General features: G+C 41.0%; 1 protein-coding gene across 2 annotated transcripts in view; it reads left to right on the top strand.

Annotated features, from left to right (window-relative positions):
- Positions 1–1,882: 1,882 nt before the first annotated feature.
- Positions 1,883–16,514, top strand: part of THRB (thyroid hormone receptor beta) — a 249,541-nt gene continuing 234,909 nt past the window's right edge. Inside the window, exon 1 of one of the 2 annotated variants that reach the window (XM_081345364.1) lies at positions 1,883–1,965. The gene's annotated coding sequence lies outside the window, so the exon portion shown is untranslated. The remainder of the gene's footprint in view (positions 1,966–16,514) is intronic. The other variant, XM_081345365.1, reaches the window with a different exon arrangement.

The following is a 16,514-nucleotide window of genomic DNA, read 5'->3' on the forward strand; positions in this document are numbered from 1 at the left end:
TTCCTAGTAAGTAAAGTTTATATACAACAGTGTCACTTTTGTAACCAGCCAAGTAATAACTACCTAGTTTGCTTTGTTTTTTTGTACTTTGTACTCCAGTTGAGTACAACTGTGAATTTTACTCACAGACAGACAGACAGAAAGAAAAGATTTTATATAGAAAGAAAATGTGATAAAATTGCCTGATTCTTAATATGACAAAGAGTTGGGACAAGTAATTTAAAGGAATGCATGAATTGTTGCCCAATAAGAATATAGTTCTGTTCAGGCCTTTTGCTTTAAGGTTTAATGAACACATGAGAATAGGAGAGCAAGACGTAGCATGCTAGCTCCACTTAATCCAGACATGTCAAACACAAGGCCCGGGGGCCAGATCCGGCCCGCGAAGTGGTTTCATGCGGCCCGCAAAGCCATCCTGGAAACAGTGAGGGAACGGCCCCCACTGCCTTGGCCCTGGCCCAGAGACCCTCCTTCTGCGAGAGATTCTCAGATCTGTCCCACTCTTGCCCAGGCCCCCATAGGCACCCTTGATACGAACGATGTAGAGCTGGCCATGCCCACCCAGTAAGCCATACACACTCTGGCCACGCCCACCCAGTAGGCCACGCCCACCCGGCCCCCTGAGAGCAACCGCAATGCTGATGCGGCCCTCAATGAAATTGAGTTTGACACCCCTGACTTAATCTGTTATCTTTCCTGGTAAAGCTGGATGTTTGCAGTGAGATGCCTTTTTCTATCCAAGTAGCTATTGCCCAGATTGAGAACCATGGAGGAACAGTTGCAAAGGAAATTTATCCACTTTCTGCTGTGGGAGTTCACCTTCATCAGAAGGCACTGAAGTTAGCAAAAACATGTATCGCAAAGAGGAGAAATCAGCATATTTCTTCTTGTCCTAGAGCTGAAGGCCTGAAAGAGGTAGATTTCTTTTTAAAATATATTGAAATGTTTTGAATGAATTCTATCCAAAAACTTTTAATCACCTTCTGGGTTTTGCATCAATTGCTGGGTTTTTTCATCACTTTATATATTTCTTTTTTCATCCTTTACTTTTCTTAGGATGCATATACTTCAGATTGTGCATGACTGAATGTGGAAAAAGATGTCTGTTTGTTTACTGTTTGATAGCTGTATCCTGGCTGGCTAGGAGTGTGGCACATTGCTTGTAAGGTTGCCAGTTTTTTCTGACTGGGTCTCTATGCGTTCAATAGTGGATAGACAGGAATAACTTAATCCAGCAGAATCAAGCACTGCTGCATTGGGAAATAGCTTTCAGGAAGACAATATGACTGTATTAGTCAAAATACACTGTAGTGCAAAGAACAAAAAAGCTTGGGGCAGTTCCTCAAACGTATTACATCATAAATTGTTTGATGAGCAGATTCTTAATTATATCAAACCAAATGTTGGATCTCTCTAAGATGGGGATGGGAGAAGAGACTGTTGTTCTGACTATTACTAAAACTGGGACACTGCATTTGTCATGTATCCGTTAAAATAAAAAATAAAAACAAAACACAGTATGGAAGCACTCTCCATTCACCAAAAGGAAGATCGGCAAATTTGTCACTAACTTTAAATATTTAGGTTGCAAACTGCTCCAGCCATGAACTTTTTTTTTAAAAAAAAATAAAGATGTAAACGACTGAGGAATTAGGTTGGCTGCACGATACACATCGTAAGACCTCTACGTCGGCATTTCAGCATTCATTCGAGGGGTGTGCGAAAACAGACGCGGAAAGATGCGTAACACAAGTCGGCGGAATTGCAAAGAGCTCTCGCACTGTTCTCTGCCCAAGAACCGGGCGTCCTGCTCCTTTCTGTCACTCACTGGCTGTTCCCGGCCTCCCGCGCTTCCCTCCCTCCTACTCAGCCGGGTTACTTCAGGACACAGGCCGCTCGTCGCCGTGGGAAGCCCTGGAGTGTCTCCTTGGCGTCTCTCTTGGCCTCTAAGCCCGCGCTCGGCAGGTGAGTCCTGCTCCTCGGCCAACTCCTGTTTTAGGAGCCGCCGGTACCTTCCCTTCGCGTCCTTCTTTCTTTCTGTACAGAGGGGGAGGTTTACTCCGATTTTGGAGAACAAACAAGCGGAAAAGAACAACTCGAGCGGAAAAGGAAAAGATAGTTGGCCACACTGGATGTGGGAGGGGGGAAGCAAAAGGAGGAAGCTTCACAAAACGGAAACGGAGAAGGCCAGCGGATGGATAGCATTGGCGTTTAAATTAAACATAGGCTGTGTAGGAGTTTCTTGTCCGATCTGAAGGATTTGCGGGAAGACGCAGGACCATTTCTTGAGGGAAGCGGGGAGGGCGACTTCCCCGCCCCATCTTTTGCACGTGGGTCCCTAAAAGCCTTCCGTTGCGGCGGGCATAAAAGGCGGTGTGGGAGTGTGTTTGTTCATTAAAATAAAAAGACTGTTGAAGGCATAAAATGAAACAACTTGGCATATATAAACAGTGAGGCAGCTTACTCCTCATGACTTCACAGTCGTGTCTTTTTTTACTGGCAACAATATAGAAATCGTTTGTCGTGCTTCAGGGCTGTTTTTTCAACTTGCCAATTTACTTATTTATATATTTATTTGGAGAATTCAGTGACTGGGCGGCTTACAAAAAATAAAAACATAGTATTACAAAGAGTAAAAACAATAATCTCCCTGGCGACAGCAATCAATCAAACAACCACTTGATCAGTTCCATCCTATCCTGTCGCGCTAGGGTCCTTAATGGTCTGCTGCCTAAATACAAGCCAGTATTGGAGCTGACTGATCCAGTGCAGTCAGTTTGGTGGACCGAGTGTGAAATGCACTCATTCTCAGCTAATTTCCTTAGAAATTGCACTGTTGTTTTGTGGATCTTATTTCCCTCATGGAAATATTTATAGGCAGTATTAATATTTTACCTTTTTCATCAAATAAAATGGTCTTGCCCCTTTACAGAAGTATTTCAGTCAGGCTTTACATATACTACTGATGGTTTATTGGATAAAACCTGTTTGATCCTTTTCACATGGTATGTTAAGCCATGAATGTCTGAAGATTGTCAGCATAAATTTGCTTATTATCTGCAAACTTGTTAAGCTGATAAATAGGAATCTACTGAAATTCTTGTAAGGTGGCCCATAATATAATGTGCGGAAGATTTTTTTATCCTGGTATACCTATCCATCAAAAGTTTGTGATAATTGTTTTTGAATGGAATCTCTGGTCTGTTTTTAACACACTTGGTTTTGTTTATATATATTTTTAGTTAGTTCCCTGCCAGTTATTTCCACCTTCCAGTTTACTGACACTGGCAAATTATGCTTTAGTTAAAAAAATGAGAAAAGAAATACTGGTCTGTCCATTGATTCACTTGTCATTAAGTGTGTGGGTTAGAATCAAGTGCTCATTCTTCATCAAGTGCTTTGATGATTTTTTAAAAAAATTTTGATATTCCACCGTTGTCTTGTTTTTTTATTACATATAAGCCGTGTTCTACTTTGAATCCCACTGTGGGAATTTATGAAGTCACAGGCATATATACTTTCTTTTTTAGATGCAGTTCCATAAAGTTTTTATTTGGATTTCTGGATAAAAAATTAAAAATGTTTAAAATGCTTTAAGCAATGAAGGTGTTCTTTGAGAATACATTACTGCCCTATATGAAGAAAAGTCTTGGGTGATCTCTAAAGTAGATTTTGAAAATAAATATTGTTCTGAATAAAAAATATTCTTGACTTGAGAAGTTTTGACAGTTCTGTATGGATAAAAAAGAATTATTTCTGCTCTTAAGTAAATCTTAGAAATAAAATATTGTTTTGAAAACAAGACCTTTGTCTTGAATAAGTAATATATGAAAATAAAATACTATTTTTGTTGAGAAATAATCTTAATTCCAACTCTAAAGCAAATCTTGAAAGTAAAATACTGTGTTATTTTCAGACTCTTAGGTGTTTTTTAAATACATATAGAAAATTTATGTCAATGGATAAAAATAGAGTAATGAAGAATCTGTGACTTTAGAGTTCTCTCAAAATCTGTTCTGCTTCCATACTGTATTCATCTTCCACCAGCAGTTTCTTCTCTATAGCCTATTTTTACCTTCTTCCAAAGGAGGAGTATGTCCCATCAGCCGAGGAGTATCTAGTCTCTATCATTTAAATTTACAAGAAAGTTATAAAGAAGCCAAAAAGAAAAATGTGTCAGACCTTGCTAAATGTCCCACTGGTTGCTAAAATGTGTTCCATTGATTGATTGATTGACTTATTTATTTATTGCATTTCAAGACCACCAATCTTTTTCAATTAAAAACTAATTTCATTCATTCATTCATCATATTTCTAGGCTGTTAATAGCTGGAATCAATATCGGCCATTTTATTCTCTATTCTTGATAACACTTCTCTCCCTAGAATTGGTCATGGCAAATGAGACCATCAGTTCTTCATAATTTATGCATTAATGTATTAAAGGCAAAGATGTACATCCTCCCCAATAGTAGATTTCAATATCTTTAATATGTTCAGGACATGGTTTAATTTCCTATGCTTCCACATAGTTAAATCATATCCCTCCACCACAGGAATTTTCTAAATAAACTGCTGACATTGGCTGTGATTTTGCTAATGACGTATAGCAATGTCAAGAATTCATTTTTCCATTTATTTACTCCAGTGAGTTTTTAATATAACTATTGCTTGTTAAATTCTAGGTTGGTACAGAAAATAATGTGTAATAATAGAGAGCCATAGTCCCTATATACTAGCAGTGAGAAATAAGAGATGAAAACTTCTGCAATAATTATATTTTTTTGTAATTATAATGTCACAGTTATTCTTTTAAATGTAATATTCTTTGATTTATTTTGTTTTAAAATAGCAAGAATGAAAACCAAAAATATTTATAGTACAGATACATTCTTTAAAAAATGGATAAAAAGAGTTTTTAAAAAAGTGAAAAAATACAACAGAAAAAAGAAAAAAAACCTTAAAATGTTATATTGTTTTAACAGAATTGTATATATACCTATCTAATCCCAAATACATTCATATAACTATCATTCACCCTAAATCTACTATAACTTGTAAAAATAAATTACATATGTCATTATACTTTCTATACAAAGTCTATGTCTAGGGAAACTGCTCATAGGTGGCAAGTGTCTTCAATGACTGGGGTCATACATTTATCTTTCTTATATTGAAATACCAGTCTTTTGGGCATAGTAAGGGCATGTAAAATTCATTTTTTTTATTCCATTTATATCCCGCCCTTCTCCGAAGACTCAGGGCGGCTTACAAGCTTAGCAGTAGCCTTCATTCTATGTATATGCCTGCTTATTAGGGCTTTCACACACCCCCAAGCGGCATTATTACAAAGTCAGCTTAATTGCCCCCAACAATCTGGGTCCTCATTTTACCTACCTCGGAAGGATGGAAGGCTGAGTCAACCTTGAGCTTGGTGGGACTCGAACCTGCACTAATTGCAGGCAGCTGGTGTTACTTAAGGAAGCATTAGCCCACTGCTCCACCAAGGCTCTTTACATTTACATTTTCCAGTTCTCAAATTCCATGTAATAGTATATAATGCAAGAAAATGTTATCCTCTAAAATTTTTAATTTTTATTATGCATTCATATACTGTAATCCATTATTTTCTCTCAACATTTAATAAGACATTGTAAAAATGTGTTTTAAAGAAGTATTATCCTGATTACATCTCCAACAAATGCTTCTATAGACAAATCTTTTCTATTCAGATGTAATGTAATACAATACATTGTAAATATTACTTTTGGTTTATAAATCATAGTTAAAATCCACAGATGCTTTTAGAATTATCTCTAGGCAATAGATAAATCTCTAATGTTTTATCCAACTCATATCTTAATATTCATATATTATATTGATTTATAGATCTTAAAGATCGATAAAATTTAATAGGGTTTTTTTTGTGTTCAGGGACTTAACAAGTTATTCTAGAATCTCAGGTGTCTCTGAGGTTGAAAACCTCAAAGTTGTTAAAAATGTTGTAGCTGTAAATATTGCCATGGGGTTGCATCTAATAGATCAGACATGTAAACTCACGATGTCACATGACATTGCGTGACGTATCAGAGCTTTTTCTCTATTGCTGGGAATAGGGTAGGCACGGTTTCCTGGTGACGCGTCAGTTGGCCCACAGTCAATAGCATCACTTCCATTCAATTTTTCCACATCACTATATTTTACCAATTTTTAAAATTGGATTTCACCATAAAATCAACTTAGCATGGAAAAGGGGATTAAATATTATTTTATTAGGCATTATATTCCATAACTTTCTGACAATTGTTTCCAGTCACAGTTTTAGGGTATTTTGTTCCTAATACTATCCATCCAACCAAAATTTATATGAATACAGTATGTATATTCCAAAGATGCCCAAATCAGAAAATATACAATTGTTGGTTTCCAGTATTTAATATTTTACAGTAAGTAAGGATGTTGATATCGATCTAGATTTGAAAAGTGATTTTTCCCTCAACAATAGATGCATTTTCTATAAAGAAATTCTCAGAATTCAAGAACCTCATAGAAATAAAGAATGTAGTTTTCTGAAAATATTTTATTTATAAGATAAATTAACTATCTGTATGTGTCTCCTTCTGTATTTGGAAGTTTATCATCAATAGTCCAGGAAGGGTTTGCCCTACCCTAAACACTTTTGGTGTATAATCTGGGGTCCTCCTAGAATCCTGGTTCCTGCTTGAAAAGCAAGTGCAATCATGGCTTGAAGTATCTTTGTATAAAATATCCTGTTATTTTACTAAAAGCGTCTTTTATTTTCATAAATATTGAAGTAATACCATGATGTTTATAATGTCATCTGAAAATAAAACCAATTTATATTCAACTGAATTATACTTTCCTGTAGATCTCCTCATATTGCCTAATAACAAGCCAAGGATTCCAAGCAGATACTAAAAAGCAGTTCTTTCTTGTATCTTTTTTATGTTTTATGCCAGATATTACTAATGTATGGTCTGTCAACATCTGGTTGAAAAGCCCAACCAAAGCAAAACACCAGAGCCATTGCATTATCTAATGTATACTTTATTGAGTAAATACAAACTGGCAGGGTTAAAGGAAAGCTAGCTGTGAGGAAATGACAGGAAGCAGTTAATTAAAACAATGGAACTTTCCTTCCCCTCTCTGACAGGTTCAGGTCACATTGTCCAATACATTGTTCAGTAATTATTATGAGAAGAAACTTTAGTTTGCCAAAACAACTCTTCAACAGCTCTGGCTCTCACACTGATAAGGACACCTGTGGATTCAAACTTCTCCCGTCCCTCCCGCACTGTTGGCAAGTTAGAAGCATGTAGAAGTCTTAAAAACCGTAGCTTGGCATTGTCTCTTTCAATACTTATCTTTCTACAGAGACGCAATAAAATACACACAGTAAAATATATTCTGTTGATTTCAATGGGATTTAACCTAGATGCTTTTGTGTAATGTTGCAGACAATACTGTATTAAATTAGCATCTCTGATAATTCTGTTTGAAAGATAGGATAGAAACATTAATAATAAATAGTATAATAGTTAGAAACATTAATAATAAATAGTATACCGGTAATAGTTTAAAATATTTTTGTCCCATATTTACAGGATTTTAAAAGAAATTAGCCAGCCCACAAATCTTAGACTTCATGAAAATCAGGTTGAGGACAGATCATACTGGAGAATATGAGGTTGCTAAGCATTGACATTGACTCGATAGAAAATAACAACAAAAAACCCCCCCTCAATGTAAATGTTATTGATTAAGTAATCGCAGACGTGAAATATCCTGCTATAAAATAGAAGAGTGTTAAAACTCAACATAAATAATTACATGTCACATGAATAGGAATGAAGTAGGGAAGGGATAATATGCTAATGGAAGAAAATTTGTTGAAAACAAGGCCAAATAATGAAAGCAAGTAGCTGAAACAAGGCAGGAGTTTAACATGGTTGTGAGTGTGAGCTTTCCCTCTGCATGATGATTGCGAATATGAATTAGGAGTCTCAAAAATCAGGATCTGCAGTTGACTGGTGAATCTCTGTATAAACAGAAACTCTCTTTTGTAAATAATAGGCATTTGAAGGATTAAGAAAGGGAATAGCACTAATCATCCTTACTAATTTAGGACTTGTATTTACTGTAGAGTAAACATATATAGATTTTTGCTTGCTGAGCCAAGTTTCTGTAATCCACGATTGTGTGTCTCTCCTTCTGTGTTCTTCTGTTATGTGCTTCAGTGATGAAGTACTTTGTTAGAAATAGTAAAAAAAAATAAACATGGAATATGAGCTTTACAAATAGATGCCTTGTTTTATAGGCAATTAATTTAATTAGATGTCATAATTTAAAATAGTATTTATTTTGGCTTAATATATTATTCTAAATTTCAACTTCCATATATTTGCTAATAAACATGTATTTGTGTTCTGCTTTACCATGAACTTATTAATAGTTATATCAGTTTACTTGAAAACAGGAAAAAATGAAAAATTAAATTAGAAATAATTTGATATTGCCTGAAACTAGAACTTCAGGCAGTACATAAAATTATACATAAATGTGTACATATCAATATTAATTAAAATAGTAATCCAAATAATTTTTTATTTAATTTATGTTAAAAGTAGAAAGTTGAATTGAAAAGTTGTAATGCATTGGTAAACACCTGAAGGCCTTCTGGAAAAAACATGTTTCATCATCTTCTGGAAGGCTTGCAGGAGGGAATCATTCTGAGGCAAGATAATTCAATAAATGGGACTTCCTATAGGGAATACCAAGTCTCTTCCTGCCACAACTGCTGTTAAATGGGAGCTATTAACAAATGTTTTCTGGTTGTTCGAGTAGGATGGGCTGAAGCTGTCAGGGAATGGTGGTTCCTAAGATCCACCTAATTCATACAAGACTTTGAGGAGCATCTTGACTTGTGCTTAGTGACCTGTTCATAATAGCTCCCATAGCAGAAGTGCAACATGGCAGTATTGAACTGACTATTCGTGCATGCTGTTGTGTTTCTGGGTCGTCCCACTCAGAAAAAGCTACCACAATTGAGAGGTAGATATGAGCAATCATTTTAACCTCATCCTATTCCAGGTAAAATGGCAACTGGTACACAAGAGTTGTGCAAAAGCTCAGCCTATTCTTTAAGTAGGAGTTTGAGCCCAAGAGGACTTCTTTATTGTGAATTTTTCTCTGGGAAAAAATAAGACTACCAATAATCAAAAACAATGTAAAGCTAGATCATATGTCCTATAAATCAAGAATTACTTCATTTTAATGGAATGAGTCTGATCTTATTTTGGCCTATTCATATTCTGACAGTCTCCAAACAATGGCTCATAATTTCCATTACATATCAGAAGTCTGGACTACAGGTGTATAATTCAGTATCTGTACATTGATGATATTCATCCCAACTGTCAAGAAACCTCTTCATATAGATATTATATAGAATTCATCTCTTCTTCTTGTGCCATGTCCATTATCAAACGTTGGCAATCATGTTGGCGATCCTATTTTTGTCAGCAGCCACAAGAAAAAGTGCTGCTGAGTTTTATCCAAACCAGTCCCTTAGATTTTGAAGCCATGATTTTCTTCTGCCTGGACCTCATTTGCCTTCAATCTTTCCCTGGAGGATTAAATGGAGTATGTCGTATTTTTCTGGGTGTCACATCACATGTCTTAACCTTTTAAAATTGTTTTGATTATTTCCCTTGACTTTCCCAGATGGCTTATCACCTCCTCATTTCTGATCTTGTCAACCCAGCTTATATGTAACAGCCGCCTGTAAATCCACATTTCAAATGCTTTTAGTCTCTTCAGGTGGCCTTCTGTCAGGGACCAACTCTCTATGCCATAGAGCAGGATAGAAAAAAATATAACATCTGACAAGCCTGATTTTCAATCTTAGGCTTATGTTGTGACTGCAGAAGACCTTTTTCATTTTGAAGAATGCTGCTCGAACTTTCTCTATCTTTGTCTTTACTTCAGTGGTCATGTCGCATCTTTCATGGAAATTAGAACTGAGGTGCGTGATCCTTTCAATTTTTTCTAATGGTATTCCTTCCAAATTTATTGGTAGTAAATGGGTTGTTTGCTGACGACCATGATTTTGGTTTTTGAGGTGTTAAACTTCAAGCCATATTTTTGAGATATTTCTGTGATTGTTGATGAGGAACTGAAGGTCTTCATGCTTATTGGCAAGCAGAACTGTATCATCAGCATATCTTAAGTTGTTGATCCGAACACCATTTACTTTGATGCCAGCATCGATGTTCTCCAGTGGCTTGTTGAAGATTGACTCAGAGTAGATATTGAACAACAGTGGAGACAGCAAGCATCCCTGTCTGATCCCTCTTCATATTTCTGCATCAACTGAGTATTTTTGGCCTAGTCTCACATTTGCTACCTGATGCCAATATACCGTATATACTTGAGTATAAGCCGACTCGAGTATAAGCCGAGACCCCCAATTTTACCCCCCAAAACTGGTAAAAGTTATTGACTCGAGTATAAGCCGAGGCTGGGAAATGCAGCAGCTGGAGGCTGGATCCCCCGAAAGACGTCTCTGCTGAGATGAGAGAACGGGGTGGCAAGCCGCCGAGAGAATGGGGCAGTGGAGTGCTCTGCCGAGAGAATGGGGCGGCTTGCTGTTCTCTCGGTGCAGCACGGCAGAGGCTGGATCTCGCGAAAGAAGTCTCCGCTGAGCGAGAGAATGAGGCGTCTCAGCGCCCATTTTCTCGGCGAAGACTTCTTTCGGGGGATGCAGCTTCTGCCGCCCCTTTCTCTCAGCTGCCCAGTGGAACAGCTTGCCACCAGAAATCAAGAGTGCTCCATCACTGGAGGTTTTTAAGAAGAGACTGGACATTCACCTGTCTGAGATGGTATCGGTCAGTGGTGGCAAAACTTTTAGAGACCGAGTGCCCAAACCGCAAGCCAAAACCCACTTGTTTATCACAAAGTGCCAAGGCAGCATCGGCATTCTGGTGCCCTCGGGGAAGGGGACAGGGAGGCGCCTCTGAGTGCCGCCTCTGGCACGAAAAAAAAGGGGGAGCAAAAAATGGGCCACCGTTCCGCAAGGCACAAAAACGCCAACCGCCGCGCCGCAGGGTGCAGATACAAGGCACCACACCACGTGAGAACGGGGCTGGGCTAGTGAGTATCACGCAGGCACTAGCCCCGCCCCTTTGCAGCATGTGCCTGCTCGTGGCCCCGTGCGCGCATGCACGCATGTAAAATGCTTCCCCCTCCCTTTTCTTCCAGTCCACCAACCGACAAGGACCTGCTGCTGGCAGCGGTGGTGGCGCACGTGCCAACAGAGAGGGCTCTGAGTGCCACCTCTGGCAGGCGTGCCATAGGTTCACCACCACTGGTATAGGTCCTCCTGCTTGAGCAAGGGGCTGGACTAGAAGACCTCCAAGGTCCCTTCCAGCTCTATTCTATTCTATTCTATTCTATTCTATTCTATTCTATTCTATTCTATTCTATTCTATTCTATTCTATTCTATTCTCTTTCTATATTTCTATTCTATTCTATTCTATTCCATTCACTTTCTATATTTCTATTCTATTCTATTCTATTCTATTCTATTCTATTCTATTCACTTTCTATATTTCTATTCTATTCTATTCTATTCCATTCACTTTCTATATTTCTATTCTATTCTATTCTATTCTATTCTATTCTACTATTCTATTCTATTCTATTCTATTCTATTCTATTCTATTCTATTCTATTCTATTCTATTCCATTCACTTTCTATATTTCTATTCTATTCTATTCTATTCCATTCACTTTCTATATTTCTATTCTATTCTATTCTATTCTATTCTATTCTATTCTATTCTATTCTATTCTATTCTATTCTATTCTATTCTATTCTATTCTATTCTATTCTATTCACTTTCTATATTTCTATTCTATTCTATTCTATTCCATTCACTTTCTATATTTCTATTCTATTCTATTCTATTCTATTCTATTCTATTCTATTCTATTCTATTCTATTCTATTCTATTCTATTCTATTCTATTCTATTCTATTCTATTCACTTTCTATATTTCTATTCTATTCTATTCTATTCTATTCTATTCTATTCTATTCTATTCTATTCTATTCTATTCCATTCACTTTCTATATTTCTATTCTATTCTATTCTATTCTGTTCTGTTCTGTTCTGTTCTACGTTCTGTTCCATTCCATTCCATATTTTCTATTCCATTCTGTTCCACTGTCAGAGCCCATCGGAGGCAACCCAGTCAGCCCAAACAGGAGTTACACTAAGGCTACGCAGCCTCTCCTCTCAACCTGAACCCCTCCTTACCTTTCCTTTTATCTGCATCCTATTTTTAACTGCCGGCTCTGCCCTGCCCTATTTTGTCCTTGAGCACTCGTGAGCTCATCAAGAACAGAAGGTAACCGTGGGGGGAAAGGCAGGGCAAGATCTGCAAGATCCCCATTTGCATTTGACTTTGCCATCCCATCTGGTTCGAGATAACACATCACACACACACACACACACACACAGAGAGAGAGAGAGAGAGAGAGAGAGAGAGAGAGAGAGAGAGAGAGACGCACACCTCAGCAAAAAAGAAAGAAAGAAAAAGAAGTAGTAGAAGAGGCAGAGAGCCCCTGTGGGTAGGAGTGAGGATGGGGAGAAACAGCAAGAAGACCGGGTGGGGTGGGGTGGGTTAATCACTAAACCTTCCAGTGTTTAACCAAAGCAGCTTTTGCATTTGCCTCCGTTTCCCTGCTGAGTAAAGCCAGACAGGAGGAGAGCAGTTACACACAAAGAACTGGGTTACAAATAAAGGTAACGGCAAAGAAAGTCTGTGTTAGAACCCTTGAAACGACAGGCGATCCCACATGGTGAAAAGAAGCGCGTAAGCCAAACTTACTCCCCTTCGGAAAGGCGCATTTACCGCGCAATCCCAGGAACCCTAAAAAAGGAAGCCCGGCCAGCAAAAGAGCCTGGGGATCCGAACGAAAGGCGGCGGTCCCTGCAGTTGAACTAAGAATGAAAAAGATGGGAAGTGGCTGCTTCTTTAAAAGCTCTCTTCTCTCAGGGATGCCCGAGATAGTGAATTGCAAGCAGAAATGAATTTCTCCTTCCGTTTCTGATCCGCGCAAACACCCAAGCGTGAACGCCATCACCTGATAGCTTGGGTGCCTGTTCAATTCGTTTGCGAGAGAGAGAGAGAGAGAGAGAGAGAGAGGATGAGGAAGAGGATGAGGATGAACGAATTTTGCAGCGCGTTTGCTTTCAGCTTTCAATGAAGAAGGGAATGTTCTCCACTTCTCGCCTCAACTTTTTCTTTCCTCAGGAACCAGAGGCAAGGGCTTTCTGTTTGTTTGTTTGTTTTACCACGAGTTGACAGTTGGGCAGAAACCAGAGGGGGGGAAAAAGAGTTTCGGGCTTCGTGGGAATCGAGGAAGCAAAACAAGATGCAAAGTCTAAAATCTATAGGCTCATAAACCACCCCAGTTTCTTGAAACAAACCGGGATTTCTCTACCCCAACCTTGAAACCATGGATCGAGTGAATCTCTTTACCGAAGAATGTGATGAACGGGAGAAGGTGAGTCTTCGCCGAGAAAATCTCAGCGCCCATTTTCTCGGCGAAGACTTCTTTCGGGGGATGCAGCTTCTGCCGCCCCTTTCTGTCAGCTGCCCAGCTGAGAGAAGGGGGTGACAGAGGCTGGATCCCCTGAAACAAGTCTCCGCTGAGACGAGAGAACAAGGCGTTTCTTTCTCCCCCCCCCCGCTTTTGCCGCTTTTGTGTGTGCGTGTGTGTGTGTGTGTGTGTGTGGCCCATCTGCAAAGCTGCCGAGGAAGGAGAAGCAGGATACTGGTTGGGTGGGGGAGCGGCAAAAGCGGGGGGGGGGGGAGAGAAACGGCTCCGCCTTTGGTTCCCCCTCCTAAAGCACAGGGGCGCTAGAGAAAGTTTGGAGTTGGGTAAGGAAGCGCAAAATTCAGGAAGAAAAGCGGGGCGGCGGGAGAACGGGAGACCTGTACAAGGGGGAAGGGGAACTCTCTGCTTTTGTGCGTGCGTGCGTGCGTGTGTGTGTGTGTGTGTGTCCCATCTGCAAAGCTGCCGAGGAAGGAGAAGCGGGATACTGGTTGGGTGGAGGAGGCAGTGGCGGCGGCGGAGGCGGCCGCAGCACCGGCAGCCTTCCGCTTTTCTGTGTGCGTGTGTGTGTGTGGCCCATCTGCAAAGCTGCCGAGGAAGGAGAAGTGGAGGAGGCAGTGGCGGAGGCGGCCGCAGCACCGGCAGCCTTCCGCTTTTGCCGCTTTTGTGTGTCTTTGTGTGTCTCCTTCCTCGGCAGCTTTGCAGATGGGCCACACACACACACACACACACACACACACAAAAGCGGCAAAAGCGGAAGGCTGCCGGTGCTGCGGCCGCCTCCGCCGCCGCCACTGCCTCCTCCACCCAACCAGTATCCCGCTTCTCCTTCCTCGGCAGCTTTGCAGATGGGCCACACACACACACACACACACACACACAAAAAGCAGAGAGTTCCCCTTCCCCCTTGTACAGGTCTCCCGTTTGCCCGCCGCCCCGCTTTTCTTCCTGAATTTTGCGCTTCCTTACCCAACTCCAAACTTTCTCTAGCGCCCCTGTGCTTTAGGAGGGGGAACCAAAGGCGGAGCCGTTTCTCTCTCCCCCCCCCGCTTTTGCCGCTCCCCCACCCAACCAGTATCCCGCTTCTCCTTCCTTGGCAGCTTTGCAGATGGGCCACACACACACACACACGCACACACAAAAGCAGAGAGTTCCCCTTCCCCCTTGTACAGGAATGAAAGGCCCCCCGAAGGAAGCCCAGCCTCTTCACCGCACCGATCCGCTGAGGAGGAAAAAAGCTTATTTCTATTGCCACGTGCAAACTAAATTAAAACAACTTGGGAAGCTCGCTCGTGGGCTGCATTTAGAAGGATTTGGGGGCTTTTGTGATTTGCTTCGCCTACAAGTGCCTTAACCACGACTAGCCCATGGCTCCAATTCAACAAAAAACGCTCTCTCGGTGCCTTCCAGATGCGCGAAGGTCACCCTGACTACAACCAGCCTGGGATTTGGAAAGGCTTCCCAGGTTATTGGGACAGACTGGCTTGAATACTTGGGGTAACATTTTTCAGGAGGAGGATCCTTATGTCCACCCCAATAGGGCATCTTCCCCTCACAAATCTTCCCTTCCCTTCCCTTCCAAGCGGGAGCCCCGCAGCAAATGACCCAGCGTTTGGACAGCGTGTGAATGGGCGAGCGTCGCCGTCCCCAAACAATGCAATTCCTTGCAGCGATGCGGACAAGAGGGAAAGGAAGCCCAGCGGCCAGACTGCGCTCCCGCCCTGCCTCCCCAAGGGCTCCTAATGGCTTGCTGCCCCACGTGAGCCCGCTGGCTGACGCTGGCTCGTCTCTCTCTCTCTCTTCTTTCCTCCCTCCCTCGGTCTCCCCCTCCCCCTTTTCTGGCTCAGCCCCACGTCACCAGGAGACCAAAACGGGGACATCATGGCAGAGCGGAGGAGACACAGGAAGCGGATCCAGGTACCGGGCTGGCTTATCTCCTCCCTCTTTTCGCAACCGCTCTGCGGGATGACTTTCCCTTTTCCTTCTGGCTCACCCCCCCTCCCCCGCCCGGTCACCCTTCCCTCCCTCCTCCCCCTCCGCCTCCTCCGAGGCCGCCGCCAGTCAGCATCTCTCCTACCGTTTTTGCGGCTTTTCCGTCGCCCCCGCCGCCGCTCCCCCTTCCCCGCAGAGCCGGCCGCATCCAGCGCCTTCTTCCTCTGGAGGGAAGCACCGAAGCCTCGGCCGCGCGGAAGTCCTCGGTAAAAAATTTTTGTTGACTGGAGTATAAGCCGAAGTGGATTTTTTCAGCCCAAAAAGTGGGCTGAAAAATTCGGCTTATACTCAAGTATATACGGTAGATTCTTTAAGATTTGGATGTCTTTGTCATCTAGTCCCCCTTGTTTTAGGATTTCTAATAGTTTGCTGTGTCTTATTTTATCAAATGCTTTTTCAAAATCAATGAAGCACATGTAAACATTGTGATTGACTTCTCTACAACACTGTACAAGAACTTAAATGCTGAATAGTGCATCTCATGTACCAAGATTGTTTCTGAAACCAAATTGTGTGTTACCGAGACGCTCCTCAATTTTGTTTTATATTCTTGTGTGAATTATTCTCAGGAATTCATATAGATATTAAACAGGATGGGAGAAAGACCAGTATATCCACTCTCTCTCCCCCAGTAATTACTATCTGAATCCATATGCTCAGGGAGGAATAGAAAGATGGTGACAGTATTCTACCAGCTCCAAACTTCAGAGATAGTCCAGAAGGATATTGTGCTTGGCAATATAGAATGCTGCTAATAAATCTACCATCCAGCCTAATCACATGTCATCCAAAAGCACTATATGGTTACTGTTCCATATCCAATCCTAACCCCAGATTGCCAAGAATTTACCTCCAAAGCTTCTCCAACTCCTTTCTCT

The sequence above is a fragment of the Vipera berus genome, assembly GCF_964194415.1.
Source record: "Vipera berus genome assembly, chromosome: Z".
NCBI classification, from domain to species: Eukaryota; Metazoa; Chordata; class Lepidosauria; order Squamata; family Viperidae; genus Vipera; species Vipera berus.